The 21,468-nt window shown below is 44.6% G+C and overlaps 6 non-coding genes across 6 annotated transcripts; 3 read left to right on the forward strand and 3 right to left on the reverse strand.

Annotated features, from left to right (window-relative positions):
- Positions 1-8,081: 8,081 nt before the first annotated feature.
- TRNAK-UUU (transfer RNA lysine (anticodon UUU)) lies at positions 8,082-8,154 on the reverse strand. Its single transcript has one exon. It is a non-coding gene; the product is annotated as a tRNA-Lys (tRNA).
- Positions 8,155-13,330: 5,176 nt separating this feature from the next.
- Positions 13,331-13,403, reverse strand: TRNAK-UUU (transfer RNA lysine (anticodon UUU)). The gene has a single exon. It is a non-coding gene; the product is annotated as a tRNA-Lys (tRNA).
- Positions 13,404-15,894: 2,491 nt separating this feature from the next.
- On the forward strand, positions 15,895-15,967 carry TRNAK-UUU (transfer RNA lysine (anticodon UUU)). Its single transcript has one exon. It is a non-coding gene; the product is annotated as a tRNA-Lys (tRNA).
- A 3,162-nt stretch (positions 15,968-19,129) lies between these two features.
- TRNAK-UUU (transfer RNA lysine (anticodon UUU)) lies at positions 19,130-19,202 on the forward strand. The gene has a single exon. It is a non-coding gene; the product is annotated as a tRNA-Lys (tRNA).
- A 1,426-nt stretch (positions 19,203-20,628) lies between these two features.
- TRNAK-UUU (transfer RNA lysine (anticodon UUU)) lies at positions 20,629-20,701 on the forward strand. The gene has a single exon. It is a non-coding gene; the product is annotated as a tRNA-Lys (tRNA).
- Positions 20,702-21,280: 579 nt separating this feature from the next.
- On the reverse strand, positions 21,281-21,353 carry TRNAK-UUU (transfer RNA lysine (anticodon UUU)). The gene has a single exon. It is a non-coding gene; the product is annotated as a tRNA-Lys (tRNA).
- Positions 21,354-21,468: the final 115 nt, after the last annotated feature.

The following is a 21,468-nucleotide window of genomic DNA, read 5'->3' on the forward strand; positions in this document are numbered from 1 at the left end:
CCACTATCATGACCACAGAATAAATTAATAATAGCATAGGCTTCCCCACTATCATGACCACAGAATAAATTAATAATAGCATAGGCTTCCTCACTATCATGACCACAGAATAAATTAATAATAGCATAGGCTTCCCCACTATCATGACCACAGAATAAATTAATAATAGCATAGGCTTCCCCACTATCATTACCACAGAATAAATTAATAATAGCATAGGCTTCCCCACTATCATTACCACAGAATAAATTAATAATAGCATAGGCTTCCTCAATATCTTCAACACAGAATAAATTAATAATAGCATAGGCTTCCTCAATATCTTCAACACAGAATAAATTAATAATAGCCATAGGCTTCCTCACAATCATTAACACAGAATAAATCAATAATAGCCATACGCTTCCCCACTATCATTACCACAGAATAAATTATCAATAGCCATAGGCTTTTCTCCCCACACTACCGACTTATTCATTAGCGCAGAATGAATATAATGATCCAAATTAACTCGGCCACAATCTTTACTGTATGATTCACATGGTCGCCGAACGATCACTGCGAACAAATTTCACGATATAGTCCACTGCTCGCTCCGATGTTGTGCTCCTCCTAAACTCGAATTTCACAGAGCTAATTTCGCAATAAAAGTTCAATTTACCCCTCTCATCGCAAGTACGTTCCAATAAAGAGCGACTTTTAATCTGCAATTCTAGTGTTTAGAGAATACAATAACAATTGCCGGAGCGCGATCCTGGACGTTGCACCTCACGAGTCGAAAGTGGTGAGGGTTATGCCTCCCTCGGGGATACAGTGTGGTGCAAAATGTGTGGTTTAGTGACTTGGTTCTGCCGTGGTGGAGGAGGTTTGAGGCACACATGCGGAGCATGACTGAGTGCATTATGTTGAAAGACGTTAAGTAAAGCATCATTAAGCATCAGGGGGGGTTAATCTATATACTAAATCTAGGTTAAACCATTGTAAGGATAAAAAATAAATGAACAGGAGCTAATCATGTAAAGCTAGATTAAACAATGGTTTGTAAAGAAATACATGAAAACTTGACCTGGTAGCCGAAATGACTGATACATCAGGACGTGAATAGTGAACATTAAGATAAATCTTGACTTACAAAAAAGATTAGGTGAAGTGTTCAAAGGTTTTGATAATTTCCTAAAGTGTATTACCCACATTTTTCACCGGCATACATAACCCCTCACCGATATAATTAAACACATACGATGCTGAATAAAACACAGTGGTGAAAATCATGCTTCGCAGTTGATAACGCATTCTCTAAAACGTCAATATTGCAGGACAACATCGCTCAATATGCACAAAAAAACTACTTTCCATATGTGAGGGGTGAAGTAAACTGTAGCAGCGGCCCGGACCTTACTGCTTCGCCATGAGATGGTCACCGACACACACACACCCACACACCCACACAACGACACACGAGAACTTCTCATACCTGATAGAGGCCGAATGCGCTTCCACTGGCAGATATAGAAAGTTGCATCACCGTACAAGAATAGCCATCATGCACTCTCCGTGCCCCAGAGTATGGAGGGGGTTCATTCATCCCTCAGTCACAGTTGCACTGGAAAACGATGTTATTTTTTGGTCTCCCGTTGACAAACCCTCTGGCGCTCTACCACAAAACACTCGTTCAACACGATGCACTAGCCACGGTCCATGTACTCGGAGTTCAACAGAATATCATTATCTTCCTTCCTGTTCGTATATAAGACTCATGACGACCAATGAATGTCGTGTAAGACCGGCAGAATCGGTACAATACCGTGGAACGTCTCTCCCTCCTTGCAACCGGCACCAACATACCAACAATGGGAGAGGCAGTTCCACGAGTCTCAACCATCGCATCGCATACTTTGCGCAAAGAGAAACATCAATAAACTCAATTGTCATCACGTTTGATGCGTTTGGGAAGTAACAGGGAAAAATCATCACCACGTCATACCCCAAAGAAACTGTCTTTACGTATATCGTAACGTTGGACCCAGTCCTGGAAATTGCTTGTTAGGTTAGGGGCAGTTAAAGTTGCGTCCGTCGATAAGCTGGCTCTCACGATGACCGAGAGGGCATGTGAACGAGCGGGCATATGAAATTCGGGTGGGTGAGCAGAGATGTACATATCGCATACAATCATTCATGTGACCTCAAAACAAGGTGTTTAGCGGTAAACTGTGGAGTTGTTGCCTCTAGCGACAGCTGTGGGTGAGCGCAGAGATGCCAGCAGCAAGTGGCATGCATGTAAGCACCTCCTCGCTTATGCTCTCGGTGCTGTCGAGAGGCAGGCGGGGGTACGAGGCCATCCTCGACTACAGAGGTGCAGGTGCACAAAAGCGGGATATCCTCATAGGGACTCATCAAGCGTGCATGAAGGGATAAGCTAAAGGGAGGGCGGAGCATGTGGCAGGCTGGATGGCGCTCATTAACTTCTAGAGGGAAGAGGAGTTTCAAGAGCATATTCTCTCTCCTGGAGTGCGTTGGGGCGAGCCATGTCCACGACGAGGCTTGATCGTACCGAGAGGCCAGAGTACGCTGAGTCGATCTGTAGCCAGCGTCCACCACCATCCAGAGAGAGTTCGCAATCATGAATTCTTCACGTTTCGACGTCTGTTGCCGCCGCTGTGCACCACCTCCCGAGTTAAGTCGGTCTAACCTAGGCTTTTTCCTGGTGATGGTCTGTTCTGCCCTGATGTTTCTTGTGAGGTGCAGTTCTCGATCCGGTGAACCGTGGGACCTGACTGCGGTACAAGATTAAGGAAACGAGGGCCACTAACATATGGTGCTATTTCTTTTCCCCAGTATTTCCTACAGCTTGTCAGTGGATTCAATCGCCACTTTCTTTCCCGTCAACCAAGCATAGGATTATGTTTGCCTGTAGGTTAGGTAATGGGTCTCTGACCACAATCACTTCTTTTCAAATCGTAACCAACAAGGCATGATAAAAACCTGGCCCCAGTCATGGCATATTTGGTTTGAAAGAGAATGAAGACATTAATAATGGCTCTACGAGAAATATCATTCAATCTTCTATCGTCAAATACACGAAGAATTATAACCTTGATATATATATATATATAATATATATATATATATATATATATATATATATATATATATATATATATATATACAAATTGGATAGCCTTATTGCCGATAAAATTTGTAAACAGTTCCTTTTCTTGTCCACATTATGAAAAAAAACAAAAAACACCTTCGCTGTTTGAGGGAAGGAGGAGGAGGTATGACAGCGGACAGTCCTCGATGTATGATGGCTGGTTTCCACACACAGGAGCCTGACACATGTCATGTGCCCGACCACTTGGTGGTGGGTATAGAGACACGTGCAGGCAGCCCACGGCAGAAAAATGTAACCTGTAGAGCAGGAGGAGGTGCAGTAGCATCACAACAGACAGAGGGAGAGGGAGTTGGAAAGAGGCGATTCCTGAGGCAGAGGGGGGGAAAACGCCTGACATTCAAAATGGAATATGAGGAGAAACTGCGTTTCGGTACCACTGAATTTAGCACTCGTTTAAGTACCACTGAATTTAGCACTCATTAGGTACCACTGAAGTTAGCACTCGTTTCGGTATCACTTAATTTAACACTCGTTTCGGTACCACTGAATTTAGCACTCGTTTAGGTACCACCGAATCTAGCACTCGTTTAGGTACCACTGAATCTAGCACGGTCTGAAAGTTTGGAAATATGTCAAGCAACATAGAGAATATTCGTATTAGAGTGCAAAAAAAAAAAAGAGAGTGTGAGGGGGAAGTGCTTGCGGCAGTGTTTAAAGTGGAATAACTAGGGTAAGATGTAGATGTTGGAGGGATGCCATCAAGAGAGAGAGAGAAAGAGAGAGAGAGAGAGAGAGAGAGAGAGAGAGAGAGAGAGAGAGAGAGAGAGAGAGAGAGAGAGAAGCCAACTGGCAATAGGATAGAACCATGAGGGGGCAATAATGCTAACAGAATGAGAAGGAAGTCGCTCCATCAACGACTTATTGCAATGGACCGAACAGAGAGAGAGAGAGAGAGGAAGCTATGCATCAGAGAACAAAGAGATTGGGGGAGAAAAAAAAAAGAGAAAAGAGTAACACAGGAAGGACGTTTAGGGAGTGAGGGCGATTATGACAACACCCTGTCAATGGCTTTGGAGATGTGAAGGAGTTATGGCATGACAAAAAAAAAAAAAGAGAAAGAGATTCACCAAAAGTTCCTGAAAGAGGAAGGACCAGTGATGATGAGCGACACAGGAGCCCACATAGGAGGGAGAGAGAGAGAGAGAGAGAGAGAGAGAGAGAGAGAGAGAGAGAGAGAGAGAGTATTCCTACTCTCTATAAATAATCTATTTCCTCGTCCCTCCTGCTAGTCAAACAGTTTTCCCTCGCGTTTGATATTCCCGGGAGTTCCTGATCGTTCTCACACTCGACAATGACGACAACGCAATGTTAAACGCAATGTTAAAAAAAGAAAAAAGAATAGATTCCCCACCACAGTCCTGGGACTCGTCTTCCAAGCGTATAATATTCGCCTCAGAAACGTACGAGACGACAGTTGGACTTAAAAAAAGGACAGTACCATAAGTTCGGAGGCACCCCTAACCGTATCGTAAATGAGGGTCCCTTTGCCCCTTAAACATAAACCTATTCTGAATTTTGGAGTAATTTCCTCTATATTCTTTTAACTTTGTACATCTACACTACGGGCAAATGTGCTCGTTCATTCGCCCTAACGAATCTATTAACGATCATTCTCTTCACCGGTATCATCACATTAAAAACTACTATATAATTTTGGCCGTCCTCTTCCAACTTCGACAGCAGATTTAGGCATTGTAAACTAGTCCTCCCTACAAGCTTTCCTTATCACTGTTCCGTTTTCTCTGATCGATCCTCACCGTCACGCAGTGCAGTCCCCCCCTAAAATTGGGTAGGAGGATTACAAAACAAAATATCAGAGGATTAAAGTTAACTTTATTACACCTAAGTGGGTAACATGTCTTTTGGGCTTTAATGGAGTATGGTAATGCAACTGGGCCCTTACTGTTTCACTGAACTACTTTAATACATTGTTAAATCGGTTTAGTATATTTGAATGCGTGTGCGTTTACTGTACCAGCGAGGGAGCTATACATGTGCCACTATTCACATATGTACACTGTATATCAGTATACCTTTTTCATACCTACTTGATACTTCCCGAGGTGACACGTCCAGAAGAAATGACAGAGCCTTTGAGGAAAAAAATGATCATTTTGGCTCTTTCCTCTGATCCTCCCTTCGGAGAGTAATAGAGGAGGAGAGGACTTCTAGCCCCCGGCCCCTATTTAACGCATTCTACGAAAACGTCGATATCTGAGCTGCATATCTATATCTATCTATCTATATCTATCTATCTAGATAGATAGATAGACAGATATATAGATAGATAGATAGATAGATAGATAGATAGATATGAGCGTGGCGTTCTTTCCGTAGCCTCGGCGTTGCTATAATTAGCTGTGTCTGTTGGTAGGTGGAGCCAGTGAGGGAGTACCCACGCCTCCCTCGCCATGTCTGGGCGAAAGACCTGTGACGTAACATGGTTCCTTGTGGTGGGTGAGGTGGACCATGGTGGTGTATGGTATGTAGCGCCTGGTGGTTCAACCATAACATGCTACACTGTTGTCTACACGGGAAAATACCATCGCGTCTTTATACTCAGGAGGTGTCGTCTATACCGGCGTATACATAGGTTTATATACGATCTACAACCTCGCCAACTTGACATGGCTCCTCCGTCACCCAAGCATTCATTTCCCTCCTCCTCCTCCTCCTCCCTCACTCTCCTCCTCCCTCACTCGTACTCTTCCTCCCTCAAACCATCATCGTCTCTCCTTACCCAGGCTTTCTCCCTACCACCATCATCTTTCGCCCTCTATCACACACACACACACACACACACACACACACCTCCCACATGAGCAACAGGAATATAAGATCCGGTATGGAGAACACTGAGCCATTTTACCCTAACGTCTGACCAAAAACCTCCACTCCACCGAGAGCCACAGAGCACACATTTCATACGAAAATCAGACTCCCTTAAGAGAACTCGAGTCTACACTGCCTACCGCAAGCCACACTGGAGTTTACCTCAGGGGGGAAGGAGGGGAACATAATAATAACGTGGAGGATCGGAGGTCAACACCTGGGGCGCAAGGGTACGGCACAGCGTACTGTGGAGGGTCTATGCCACATCTGGGGATCTGTGACACACTCAGTCGACCACATTCATCATCGAGTCAAGAATAAATTCAAGAACCCCGGCTTGAGCATAACATTAAGTCAATATGTATTAATTCTACATATATATATATATATATATATATATATATATATATATATATATATATATATATATATATATATATATACTGGTTCTACATATATATGTATCAATTTTCCATACGCTGCGTTCGTCTGCTACCGCTTACGTCACCACCTCAGACGTATGTTCCGAGATCCTAAATACATACATATATACCTGAATACATATCATCCCTTCCCTCAGTACATAACCTAACTACTGTAGGATACTGTAACGATCTCGCCACCCCAGCCAGGGGCCAGAGAGAGGACCTGAGCATTGTGTGCGATTCCAATCTCGCCTTGTCGAGACCCGCTGATTTTCGTCCGTCCAACTCATTCAAACCTACTCTTCTTCCATTCAGTAATTCGAGGAGTAAGGCCACGTCTGGTGTTGCCTGTGGGCAGTGTGGCCCCGAATTCTGAAAATCCACGTCTCTGAGGCAGAACCTGATCGCATCCCTGAGCTTTCAAACCGTCTTGCTTGCCAAATGTTCACCGCATCACTGGCCCCAGATCTTATGTTCTCCTGTTTGCCTGCCAGCGCTAAAAACGCCACGTAACCTGAGCGAGTGAATGACGATGAGAAGTTACATTTGAATGACCAGATTACTTTCATAACCTCTCAACACAACAACAGTGCGAACCACAAAACACTGTCACACTGAGGCCGCTTGAGTTGGAAGGCGCGTCGTTAGACCAGGTCCTTCGGGTTAGGTTAGGTTAGGTCGCACGCCGTCATTGCCCCAGGGTCGTGCCGTCGTGCTTATGACGGTCGTCATCACCCTGTCGCCCTCGTGGGGTCGGACTGGAGGCGTGCCATAAGGGGGAGGTGGTACGGTCGTCCTTAAAGGGTCGTCCCGTCGTACCCAAGATGATTAATCAACAATCTAACTCAACAACTAAAACGTATGGTCACAGCTCTCACAACAAAACACATAACGTCTTCTATGTTAGCTGAGACGGCACGGGCAACAACGTATGGTCACAGCTCTCACAACAAAACACATAATGTCTTCTACGTTAGCTGAGAGGGCACGGGCAACAACGTATGGTCACAGCTCTCACAACAGAACACATAACGTCTTCTATGTTCGCTGAGACGGCACGGACAACGGCGTCCCCTAACCAAGGCCATCCCATTAACGCCGTATATATACATATAACGTACACCCTAAGCCTGGTACCCAGACCAACCCTTGGGGATGGACGAACGGCTTTAGAGGGATGACTTGTCTTAAACCTCCCTCCTCCCCTCATATGTCAGTCGACTGTCCCATTTACTTGGGATTCCAACCGAGGTGTCCCTGGGCGTCTCAAGCTGGTCGTGAGTACCTCCTGATGACTCACAATGAATGTCCCACCCGAGGGACTGTCACAGACCCGGAGCTTGTGCGTCTTCCCGCGACCCTGTACAGCAAGCAGCCTCTCAGGCATTCGCGGTGACTCGCGCCCTCCCAAACACACATGGCGAACCGTGAGCTGTCATGAAACTGAGGCTCGCGGTCATATGATCACCCTCGATATAAGGGTACGAGAGAGAGAGAGAGAGAGAGAAAAGAGAGAGATGTATACACTTAAAAACGCAAACATCATTCAGTAATTATAAGTAAGGCATTCTCCCTCCCATGGAGTCTTAATCTATTGCTCAATGAAATAGATCGCGTGCACTCACCATCCGTCCTGGACACGAGAAAACATTCGCCCGAACAGGGACTCGAACCCTGGACCCTTAGGTTAAAAGCCTAATGCTCTACCGACTGAGCTATCCGGGCGCCTAGTGCACACTGTGGCGACCATGATAAAACCTTTACCCCCGTCCACCCTAACTTGGGTGCCCTGGTAGTAAGTACCTGGGCAATAGGCCAACGGTGGGGTGAAGATTTTCTCGTACCCATATATATATATATATATATATATATATATATATATATATATATATATATATATATATATATATATAAGTAACCAGACTTTAAAAAAGCGAGACATCTCTTCTGTAATAATATTATTGATCCCGCCTACATGCAATACCATTATAATTCATACGAGTAGTAGCGTATGATAATAATGATGACCAAATACACAAACTTATACCCCGAATACACACACTTATCCCCCTCTTTACCTTCTTCGATCAGGTGCTGCATTTTCGCTGGAAGTCATCTCCATTAATGAATGGGGGGAGGGAGCGAATTTAGGAATACTGTAGCTTTCAAACCGATTCCCACTGAAATTTAATGTTGTTAAACAACAGGAAAGGCCTCGAGGTCTGGCCCCTCTCTCTGGGAGGTCGTGATTAATCAAATGTACATAACTTAAAATCATTTCAGAGAAGTACGTTCACCCGAATTGGCTCCGGGAGGGGGGGAACATAACATTAATTATACTTTCCCACTGGCAAAATGTATTCAGACAGCAGTACTGCAACGGAATTACGTAATTACGTTTTCATTTCGACATTTTGTTAGGAGATTTGGAAGTGTTGAGAACTAGAGAAAAATCAAAATACTCCCTTTCTGGTCAATATATGAAAATGGAGTAAGTGTTACGTGCGAATATTAACCTGGCCATAATGTTACCTCTTCTTCCCACAGTCAACAAACCGTATGAATCGTTCTCATAACTCAAACTCATAACCGCACCTTTGAATGCTAACGGACGCATGCACGCCATACGACAGCAAGTGTTCCGTGCCGTCAAACACTGCACACCGCCAGCAGTTCTGACAAGGCGAGACATTCAAAAACATTATCCCCTAAAAAACTTATATATATTTTTTTCCCTCGCGTCCCTAAAATAATTTCAAAGGGACCGGCGTTGCACGACAAACCTTAGAATCAAATGGTGGAGTCGAGACGTCTCGTTACTTTAAGAAAACCCAGATGAAACCCAAAAGTATACATGTTACCTACCTTCTGTTCCCCTGGTTGGTGCACTGCAGCAGTAAGGTCTGTTCACAGCCTTCAGTCACGAGCGACGGGAATTTCGGGTGATTAATGGCCCTCAACACATTTGCAAAGTAATCACACTAATTCTAGTGAGTAACGACATCTCCAGAGATTACATTGAATATAATCTTCATCATATTGTTCAATCGACACAATACGAAGCAGTAATTGTTCACTGGACACAATACGAAGCAGTAATTGTTCACTGGACACAATACGAAGCAGTAATTGTTCACTGGACACAATACGAAGCAGTAATTGTTCACTTGACACAATACGAAGCAGTAATTGTTCACTGGACACAATACGAAGCAGTAATTGTTCACTGGACACAATACGAAGCAGTAATTGTTCACTGGACACAATACGATGCAGTGATTTCCCCATTTTTCTTGACAATTTGTTCATTAGCGCAAATTTTCGGTCGTTGAGTCTTATTCTACACACTCTTTTCCCTTCCACCACCTCAAGTCATGAATTTACCACATGAGTGACGTATGAGTAAAACTTTCATGTGAGTAAAACATCACACGAAAAATGTGATTTAACATTCCCATCACTTGTATCACGGCTTGATTTCTATAACCATTCCAGGAACACTTCCATTACAGGTTTTCCGTTGATCTGTAGACAGTGTTTATTCCAAACCTGGCGAAACAGTTGACTAGTTCGCACTTTATGAGCATATCTATGTGCACTTTAGGATCACATTTATGCGCAATTTATGATCATATTCGACACCGTCTTTCTTAATTCACTTAAGCGTACCTTCACGTATTTATAGAAGTATGTCAGCGGATGGAACCATGGAAGCGGAAGTGGATCATAGGATGGGGGAGGGGGCGAAAATTTTGGGAGCCTTGAAAAATGTGTGGAAGTCGAGAACATTATCCCGGAAAGCAAAAATGGGTATGTTTGAAGGAATAGTGGTTCCAACAATGTTGTAGGGTTGCGAGGCGTGGGCTATGGATAGAGTTGTGCGCAGGAGGATGGATGTGCTGGAAATGAGATGTTTGAGGACAATGTGTGGTGTGAGGTGGTTTGATCGAGTAAGTAACGTAAGGGTAAGAGAGATGTGTGGAAATAAAAAGAGCGTGGTTGAGAGAGCAGAAGAGGGTGTTTTGAAATGGTTTGGGCACATGGAGAGAATGAGTGAGGAAAGATTGACCAAGAGGATATATGTGTCGGAGGTGGAGGGAACGAGGAGAAGAGGGAGACCAAATTGGAGGTGGAAAGATGGAGTGAAAAGGATTTTGTGTGATCGGGGCCTGAACATGCAGGAGGGTGAAAGGAGGGCAAGGAATAGAGTGAATTGGAGCGATGTGGTATACAGGGGTTGACGTGCTGTCAGTGGATTGAATCAAGGCATGTGAAGCGTCCGGGGTAAACCATGGAAAGCTGTGTAGGTATGTATATTTGCGTGTGTGGACGTGTGTATGTACATGTGTATGGGGGGGGTTGGGCCATTTCTTTCGTCTGTTTCCTTGCGCTACCTCGCAAACGCGGGAGACAGCGACAAAGTATAAAAAAAAAAAAAAAAAAAAAAATGTCACACTGGCTACAAACGTCTCACATCCTCTCACCAGAGAGGACGGAAGAGAAGTGTCGGTTGCCCAGTTCCTGTGTAGGGGGGACAGCAGGTGGGGAGGGGGGGGGAAAGCGGCAACAACAACCGGCAGTTTGACCAAGGTAGTTTGGATGGGTCAGTACGAACGAGGAAATAAAACTCGTGCCAATTGTCTCCATCTTATATTCGAATAAAGGGGAAAGAAAAGGCTATTAAAGCCTTACAGTGAATGAGAATAAGTATTCTTATCAAATGATGGCTTATAATTAATCAATCAAATGATGGTTTATAATCGATCAATAACTTGTATAACCGAGGACACCAGTGGAGCGGGGCAACGGTCGTTTGCCACTTCACAAACACGAGAAACCGAAAGTGAACACCAGAGAAAAACAGAGGGAAGCCTTGGTCCCCTTGGGGCCGGATGGGATAACAAGCCAAAAACACCCGCTAGTACCCCCAACCCCCAAGTGCTTACGTCCCTCACCACCTCCACCAGCGGCGGCCCGCCCCGCCCCGCCCTTGAGCATAGGGCCCGCACCTCCTGAGTTCTGTCGGGAGGTTTTAATCTCACACAACAAGAGCACACCGGGGCACACCAAACCTCGCCAACGGCAACAACAGTAGATATTACGAGACCACGACTGCCTGCCTCCATGACTAGCGAATGACAAGACCGATGATCTAATACGAGGAGCAGCAGCAGCAGCGCCGCCTCCACCCACCTACCCACCCATCCATCTGCCCGTCCATCTGTCGCTGGTCCCTCCTCCTCCTCCTCCTCCTCCTTATCCGGGGGGAAAAAACAAGTCGTGCAAGAGGACACAGAGGGCGGCAGTGTCTTGAGGAGCGACAAGCTATACATGATAATCACGTATCTCACCAACACACGGGGATGCTAACCTCGCTAAATGACGACTAGATGAACCTCACCGAGTGACAGTACGCTAAATGACGACTAGATGAACCTCACCGAGTGACAGGACGCTAAATGACGACTAGATGAACCTCACCGAGTGACAGGACGCTAAATGACGACTAGATGAACCTCACCAAGTGACAGTACGCTAAATGACGGCTAGATAAACCTCACCGAGTGACAGCAACGTTATAAAGTATTCAATAAGGTTATGAGTAACTTCGGAGCGACAAGATGAGCCCGAGTGTTTTATCTTGACTATAACGAGGTGCGACTGCGATCATCAATACTCGTTCACAGATCTCAAGCATTTCATGGAATGATTGAGGAGTCATGATAACGCGTACGCTGTCATCAAGTATAATCTTTGGAGGGGTGTTGCCCCTCTCTCTCTCTCTCTAAATATATATATATATATATATATATATATATATATATATATATATATATATATATATATATATATATATATATATATATATATATATATTCCTGTGAGTCCACGGGGAAAATGAAAAACGATAAGTTCCCAGGTGCACTTTCGTGTCATAATCACATCATTAGGGGAGATGCAAGAAAGAAATATAACAGTCAGTTGATGTACAACGAAGAGGCGTAGCTAGGACGCCATTTGGTAAACAAGTGATTGTCCAAATATATTTACACACACACAGATACATATATATATATATATATATATATATATATATCAAATCAAAAAATTGGAGGTGGAAAGATGGAGTGAAAAAGATTTTGTGTGATCGGGGCCTGAACATGCAGGAGGGTGAAAGGAGGGCAAGGAATAGAGTGAATTGGAGCGATGTGGTATACAGGGGTTGACGTGCTGTCAGTGGATTGAATCAAGGCATGTGAAGCGTCCGGGGTAAACCATGGAAAGCTGTGTAGGTATGTATATTTGTGTGTGTGGACGTGTGTATGTACATGTGTATGGGGGGGGTTGGGCCATTTCTTTCGTCTGTTTCCTTGCGCTACCTCGCAAACGCGGGAGACAGCGACAAAGTATAAAAAAAAAAAAAAAAAAAAATATATATATATATATATATATATATATATATATATATATATATATATATATATATATATATATATATTTCACTGTACGGATATCCCAGAATTAACTGCATGAGAATGAACCCCGTGAACTCTCTATACACATTCACATGTCTCCCACATCCAGCGGTAAAACTCGAAATGAGTTCAGCTGTGAGAGCTGATATGAGGAGTGACCGACTCAAGAAGAGATCGATATCAACCCGGCCAACATTTCTAAGGTTTAGGTCTCTCTCTCTCTCTCTCTCTCTCTCTCTCTCTCTCTCTCTCTCTCTCTCTCTCTCTCTCTCTCTCTCTCTCTCTCAAGCGCCAGTTTCACTGTGTGTGTGTGTGTGTGTGTATACCACCAAGATCGTGGTGTGTCCCATCCTCGCTCACCCCCTCTCTGTCTGTCTGTCTCTCTCTGCCTTGGGAGAGGTTAAAAAAAAAAAAAAAAAAACACTCGCCCGAACAGGGACTCGAACCCTGGACCCTTAGGTTAAAAGCCTAATGCTCTACCGACTGAGCTATCCGGGCTCTTGGCAACGACGGTACCAATGGAGACTGCAACTTAACCAGCGCTCGCTCCCCTCCCTTCCTCCAACCCCATCCCTCCTCGTCTCTACATAGCCATATACCGACCGAGAGAGAGAGAGTGAGTGAGTGAGGATGCATGGCAATACGCGCAACAATGGAGATTGCGACTTAACCAGCGCTCGCTCCCCTCCCTCCTCGTCTCCACATAGCCATACACCGACCGAGAGAGAGAGTGAGTGAGTGAGGACGCACGGCAATACGCGCAACAATGGAGATTGCGACTTAACCAGCGCTCGCTCCCCTCCCTCCAACTCCATCGCTCCTCGTCTCTACATAGCCATACACCGACCGAGAGAGAGAGTGAGTGAGTGAGTGAGGACGCACGGCAATACGCGCTTAATACATAACCTGACTGTATAAATGGGGCCTGGGCGGCGGTGGGGGGAAGGGAGGAGGAAGATAATAATGGTGGGAGCTTCCGTGTGTCACCGTAGTCAATCGCAGGCTGCCACACCACAGCCACACCTCACGGCTTCTGATCATGGAGGTGATTGGGAGGGGGGTAAAAATAAGGGTTGATTGACGACACACTCGAAGATCCAGCGGTGACACACTACGTGGCTGGCTGGCTGGCTGGCGGGGAGTGAGGGAGGGAGACATACTACTCCCGCCAGCACCACGTAGCTGACGTGGGGACTCATACATATCCCTCCCCCCTCCCTAGCACCACGTGGCTGGCATGGGAACCCATAAAGCCCCACCCACCACCACGTGGCTGGCCTGGTGACCCATACAAGTCTCCCTCCCTCCCCCTCACTCCACCAGCACCACGTGACAGACAAGGAGAGAGAGAGAGGTGTGGGGCCCATATACTATCACCCCCCACCTAACACAACGGAGGTGATCACATCCCACTGTGATAACTAGTATGGAGAGTATTCTCCCCACCACCCGACTCACTCACGCACCTCCGACCGTGACCTTCCACACACACACACACACACACACACCAGGAGCTGTGGCGACGCCCACCCGTGCATGCCAAGACAATGACTTCACACAGGCTCTCTCAACAGCCAGACAAACTTTGTCCTGCTGTCACCCCGGGGTGGAAACCCGGGGCTAGCTATGGTCCCGTCAACAAGCTAACCTTCCTACCTTGTCCCTTCACAAGCTAACCCCTCCAGCTTCACGTGAGGAGAAACCGCTATGACAAAATCTAACGTAAACACCTGCATGTCCCCCCCTTCAACCTAGCTGAAACCGCGACAAGAAAACACTAACAAGGCCAGCAAATGAAATCCACGATATTAGGATATACGAACGAACAAGACGTAACAGAGAAGCTATCACACAGACTGTAACATCATAGGGAGGAACAAGACGTAACAGAGAAGCTATCACACAGACTGTAACATCATAGGAAGGAACAAGACGTAACAGAGAAGCTATCACACAGACTGTAACATCATAGGAAGGAACAAGACGTAACAGAGAAGCTATCACACAGACTGTAACGTCATAGGGAGGAACAAGACGTAACAGAGAAGCTATCACACTGACTGTAACATCATAGGAAGGAGCAAGACGTAACAGAGAAGCTATTACACAGACTGTAACATCATAGGAAGGAACAAGACGTAACAGAGAAGCTATCACACAGACTGTAACATCATAGGAAGGAACAAGACGTAACAGAGAAGCTATTTCACACTGACTGTAACAACATAGAGAGGAACAAGACGTAACAGAGAAGCTATCACACAGACTGTAACATCATAGGAAGGAACAAGACGTAACAGAGAAGCTATTTCACACAGACTGTAACATCATAGGAAGGAACAAGACGTAACAGAGAAGCTATCACACACAGACTGTAACATCCCCTGAAGAGTGTCAATGATCCCTGAATGTTTTCTCCGTTGAGCAACGACTATGTTCCTATCACCTTCCTGGGCGTGAACCATAGTGAGATGACACTCCAGTGTTTTTGAAAGACTTCCTCGAGAGATCATCTTCAACTACACCACGAAACAATAATCATATACAGAGTTTCGTACCAATTCCGACTGCAGTGGAGATCCTGCAGGATTACGTAAACACGACACGTGTCAGATACAAATAAAACATGAGTTGTTGATAGGTTGAACAGATTTTGTATATATATATATATATATATATATATATATATATATATATATATATATATATATATATATATATATATTCCAATTCAAGAGGGAACATCAGTGAAGAGGGCTAATGGATTAGGAGGTGGTAACAAGTAGTGGTGATGCGAGAAGGAGATGGAGTGAGTATTTTGAAGGTTTGTTGAATGTGTTTGATGATAGAGTGGCAGATGTAGGGTGTTTTGGTCGCGGTGGTGTGCAAAGTGTGGTGGTGGTGTGGTGGCGGTGCGTTCGTGCCGGTCAGGATTCTCGTGGTATAAAATCGATTGCCATCACCGCCAGAAATACCTTTAAGGGCACGAGCCCGGATAGCTCAGTCGGTAGAGCATTAGGCTTTTAACCTAAGGGTCCAGGGTTCGAGTCCCTGTTCGGGCGTAGCTTTTTTTTTGGTTTTGTTTTGTTTTCATAATCATGTTATCTGTGTTTGTGAGGTTACCGATGATGCATCGCGTCCACATTTCATTTCACTTTCCATCCTTTTATTTTTTTAATGCTTCATAGTAAATATATCATTTTCTTCTTCTTCTCACAACCCCCTTTCTTTCTTCTTCAAGTTGACACACTCAACTCCACCCACTCACCACTCCTCTCTGATACCAAGCGATCCCCGTACCTCCCGTAACTATGACTATCTAATTTCTGTGGTTTCACAACCCCCTCGAAGATCTTAATGGACCAACGCTCCCACACCCCCATTCCCTGAGACATGCACCGCTGCCACCGTGGATGTATGTGATAAAAGTCCCAATCAGCATTCACGGGTGAAACATGAACTTCGTTAAAGTTCTGAGGTCTCAAAGTCATTATAATATAAACTCAAACCATATATATATATATATATATATATATATATATATATATATATATATATATATATATATTTCCTGAATCTATTAAAACGCTTTCTCCTAACTGAACTTACCTTTCGTATTTCAGTCCCATGCAAAAAAAAAAAAAAAATGGTTTACATATATATATATATGAATTTCAAAAATCTATTTTCTCCACTGCCTTACATAATGGTTTAATCATTTCCTATCACACACGACCAATAACCATCCTATTAACTGTCCTATGAAGATTTATGACAGTTTTATCTTTACTACCTCGTACTACTTACAATTAACTTTATTACCACATATTTCATACAGTGATCTTTACTGTCTTCACTTTTATTCTTCCCATCTTCAATCGAACGACCACGTTTTCCATACTGCCAAAACACACCTTCTATAACCCGTTTTCTACTGTGGACTCATCTATACCCGTCACCACCTCACCACGTCACGTTTCCCAACTTGGAGGGGCAGCGCTGGTCTCTTTCCCACCAATCCTCTTCCTTGACATTAATGGCTACGTCTCCCCACCTATCCCATACACCTAACCTTTCTACTCTCCTAACCTCTATTCCCTGCCTAACCGACCGCCATCCTCCTCGTATAACTGTCCCTTACGACCTCTTGTGAAAAATGCTATTTACGTTTTAAGAACCTCATCTTTGCACTCTCATGCTACTCATGATGGCCTCCCTCATGCACGAACTCGCCTCAAAATCAGGGTGTTATTCTCCCTTTATATATCCATTCATATTCCTCTAAAGAAAAAAAAGGTCTCTTCTTTCATCCACATGTGCCACTTTTTTTTCTTTTCCCTTATTCGTACAAGGACTTATATACTTCCTCCTCTCTGCCTTCCAGCCAAGGCTTATCTCTGCTGTGAGTTTCAGTGTTTCTCTTTCCAAACTTACTTCCGTATCTTTGTAATCCAACTTATCTACACATCCTCATTTCCCAGCACTGTTCCCTTTCTTGTTTACTCTGGCGCCGCCAATGGGGGAGTTACCCATCTATATTACAACTACTACTACTACTACTACAACTACTACTACTACTACTAATACTAATAATACTATTACTACTACTACTACCTCCACTATTACTACTACTATTCTGTTGCTGCTGCTACTACTACTACTACTACCACTACCACTACTATTACCTCTACTATTCTGCTACTACTACTACTATTATACTACTAATACTATTACTACTACTGTTACTACTTCTATTACTATTACTACCACTCCTACTACTATTAACCATCACTGATAATACTGCTACTCCTACTACTACTACTAATAATAATACACTCACATAGAGACACAACATACACAGCCAACAAGCTAACTCTGTGTAGAGAAAAACATCCAAACTGGGAGCGGACAGGTGCTAGCTAACGTCACACAAAAAAGCTGTAGAATACAGCTGCTGCTGCTGCTGCTGTTGGTGGGAGAAACCAGAATCCAGTCTGACACTTTCTGCCTATACCATCACGATGAAATGTGCCCAGCCAAAACATAACGTAGAACGAAATTAACAAAGCAGTAAGACCACAGGCGTGTTGGTCGTTGCCGTTTTTAACGACTGGGCTTGAAAGACATTAGGCATTACTATAACGATTTGGCTTACTTGGCTTATGCTTTCCAATAGGCGAAAGACATGACTAAAATGATTTGGCATACCTACATTACGCTGCTAAGCTCAAGACACTAACGACTTGGCCTATTACGAGATGTGACACACATGTACTGTAGGAGGGGGAGGTGTTTGTGGCCACAGATATGGCCACACACACACACACACACACTGGAAGAATACGTCTCTGTGAGAAATAACCAGAGCCTTTCAAGGATCGGCCCAAGCTTAAATTCAAACCCGGGCACGACAACAACACGTTGTTAGCGAGATGTCTGAATTTCCGAAGCTGTAGTATATCCACCTCTTGCATCTGATAGATATATCATCTATTGTGGGAGAGGCTGTGAGACTACGTAATGAACCAACATGGCAACACATTAAGTCAATTATTCGCTCAATGCAGAAGGGGGGATAATATGGGGTCTGATAGACCCCATTGTGAGCCCTCCATAATCCCTTTTGCGTTCCCGTTACATACAATGAACGTGGGGTACACACACAAAAACTAGCCCAAAGTAGCGATATATATATATATATATATATATATATATATATATATATATATATATATATATATATATATATATATATATATATATATATATATATATATTCGTGGGGGTCTCGGTTCTTGCCACTTGTGTTAAGTCATGCAGATCCGCGAAGTTTTCAATGAAGCCCGTGGCTTAGGTTGGTCCAAAGGAGCGAGATGTAGGCAGAGTCGAGGAGGTGGATGAAGTCCCCTGATGGGAGATGGTGGATGAGGAGGTGGTAGCTGGAAGGGGGAAGGGTAAAGTGGTATGGAGTGGTCAGTGTGTTATGGATAGAGTGTGGTGTATGGTGCGACGTGGTGGCTGTGGTGGTGGTGGGTGGAGTGTGGTGCAACGTGGTGGCTGTGGTGGTGGTGGGTGGAGTGTGGTGGCTGTGGCGGTGGAGGTGGGGATGTCTCTGGCTGCTGCTGCTGCTGCTGCTGCAACGCGTCGGTGTCAGTAAGGGCGAGAATCGTGGTGTTGTTCCTGGGGGTTTTATTACCCGGGGGTCAATAACAGGTCTCCCACAAGCCCGGATAGCTCAGTCGGTAGAGCATTAGGCTTTTAACCTAAGGGTCCAGGGTTCGAGTCCCTGTTCGGGCGATGTCTTTATTAACTGTTCCCCAAGTTCAACAGCCATTAAGAACCTACCCCTTAGTGCTCCCCTCTTGTTAAACACATTACAGAGAACTTTATATACACCTGACGGTGGCAACACCAACTGGAAGTAGATAAATACAAAACGAAACATAATAACCAGTAACTATTGTCTGAAATGAGAACATCCAAGAAAAAATATCACAATAAATGCTTAAAAAATATCATAATAAATGCTTTAAAAAATATCACAATAAATGCTAAAAAAAAAAACTCAGAGGAAGTTTTTTCATAGCTTTCCTACTGGGCACACACACACACTCAAACACACACACATACACTCAAACACACACACATACACTCAAACACACACACACACACATACACACACACACACACACACACACACACACACACACAAGGTTAAGAGACAGGCCAACACGAGTGTATAAAAACACTTTCCCCGTGACACAAACACACACACAGTCATCACACACATACAGGCCCCCACAGACAAGGTGGGGGGGAGGTAGGATTACTAACACTTGGGGTATAGGGAGGATCTGAGACGTGACGCAATGAGCAAGTGGCTGTCAAGTTCCTCTCCCTGGCTACGTGGCTGGCTTTCCATCTCACGCACTTACCCCCACTTTACCTCTCGGCCCACACCAATACACCTATTTGATACAACTGCTCCATTCCCACAATTAGCATGGGCAGATTTCTTTACACACACAAAAGAAGTACTGGCGAGCTTACTCAAAGAGATAGATATGAGAGAGAGAGAGAGAGAGAGAGAGAGAGAGAGAGAGAGAGAGAGAGAGAGAGAGAGAGAGAGAGAGAGGTGTTACGCACATTTACATATATATACACAGACCACACAGAACCGAGGTACAAGCGAGGTGGTCTGGCCTTAACGCCAATGAAAAAGGCGCAGTCCCCTTAATAGCAGTGAGGGAAAACGATACAGCAGAGAAGCGAGCTCTTCCCACCCACACTGCACTCCCGGGGCAAACCCGCCGGACGGCGAAACTGGCAGGAAAAAAAAAAAAATACCTTGCAGGAGTACAACGCCCGAGGGAAATTTTCATAAGAAAGTCACAGAGTATAGAATGAACGCGGCGAATGTAAGGCATGCATCCAAACACGAAAGACATGCATCCCTCTCTTGAGAGAGAGAGAGAGAGAGAGAGAGAGAGAGAGAGAGAGAGAGAGAGAGAGAGAGAGAGTGTACGTACGTACGTTTGTACGGTTCATGTAAGTGAAGTACACTGTGCCATGACCAACGACGCTCACTTGTTGCCATGATGTTACGAGGCGGGCCAGGGATGGTGAGGGTGCGGCGGCGAGGGGCGTCAGTAAGGGCGAGAATCGTGGTTGCTGTCGGGGGTTCTGTTACCCTAAGGTCAACAACATGTCGTCTTCATCCCAAGCCCGGATAGCTCAGTCGGTAGAGCATTAGGCTTTTAACCTAAGGGTCCAGGGTTCGAGTCCCTGTTCGGGCGATGTCTTTATTAACTGTACCCCAAGTTCAACAGCCATTAAGAACCTACCCCTTAGTGCTTCCCTCTTGTTAAACACATTACAGGGAACTTTATATACACCTGACGGTGGCAACACCAACTGCAAGTAGATAAATACAAAACGAAACATAATAACCAGTAACTATTGTCTGAAATGAGGACATCTAAGAAAAAATATCACAATAAATGCTTAAAAAAATATCATAATAAATGCTTTAAAAAATATCACAATAAATGCTTTAAAAAAAAAAACTCAGAGGAAGTTTTTTTTGACAGCTTTCCTACTGGGCGCGCGCACACACACACACACACACACACACACACACACACACACACGGATATGAGACAGGTGTGGGGTGTGGGCAAAAAGATAAATTGAGGACTTGCACAAATTGATAACGTTACTGGTTATTATGTTTCGTTTTGTATTTATCTACTTGCAGTTGGTGTTGCCACCGTCATGTGTATATAAAGTTCTCTGTAATGTGTTTAACAAGAGGGAAGCACTAAGGGGTAGGTTCTTAATGGCTGTTGAACTTGGGGTACAGTTAATAAAGACATCGCCCGAACAGGGACTCGAACCCTGGACCCTTAGGTTAAAAGCCTAATGCTCTACCGACTGAGCTATCCGGGCTTGGGATGAAGACGACATGTTGCTGACCTTAGGGTAACAGAACCCCCGACAGCAACCACGATTCTCGCCCTTACTGACGCCCCTCGCCGCCGCACCCTCACCATCCCTGGCCCGC

The sequence above is a fragment of the Panulirus ornatus genome, chromosome 32 (genome assembly GCF_036320965.1).
Source record: "Panulirus ornatus isolate Po-2019 chromosome 32, ASM3632096v1, whole genome shotgun sequence".
Lineage (NCBI taxonomy): Eukaryota > Metazoa > Arthropoda > Malacostraca > Decapoda > Palinuridae > Panulirus > Panulirus ornatus.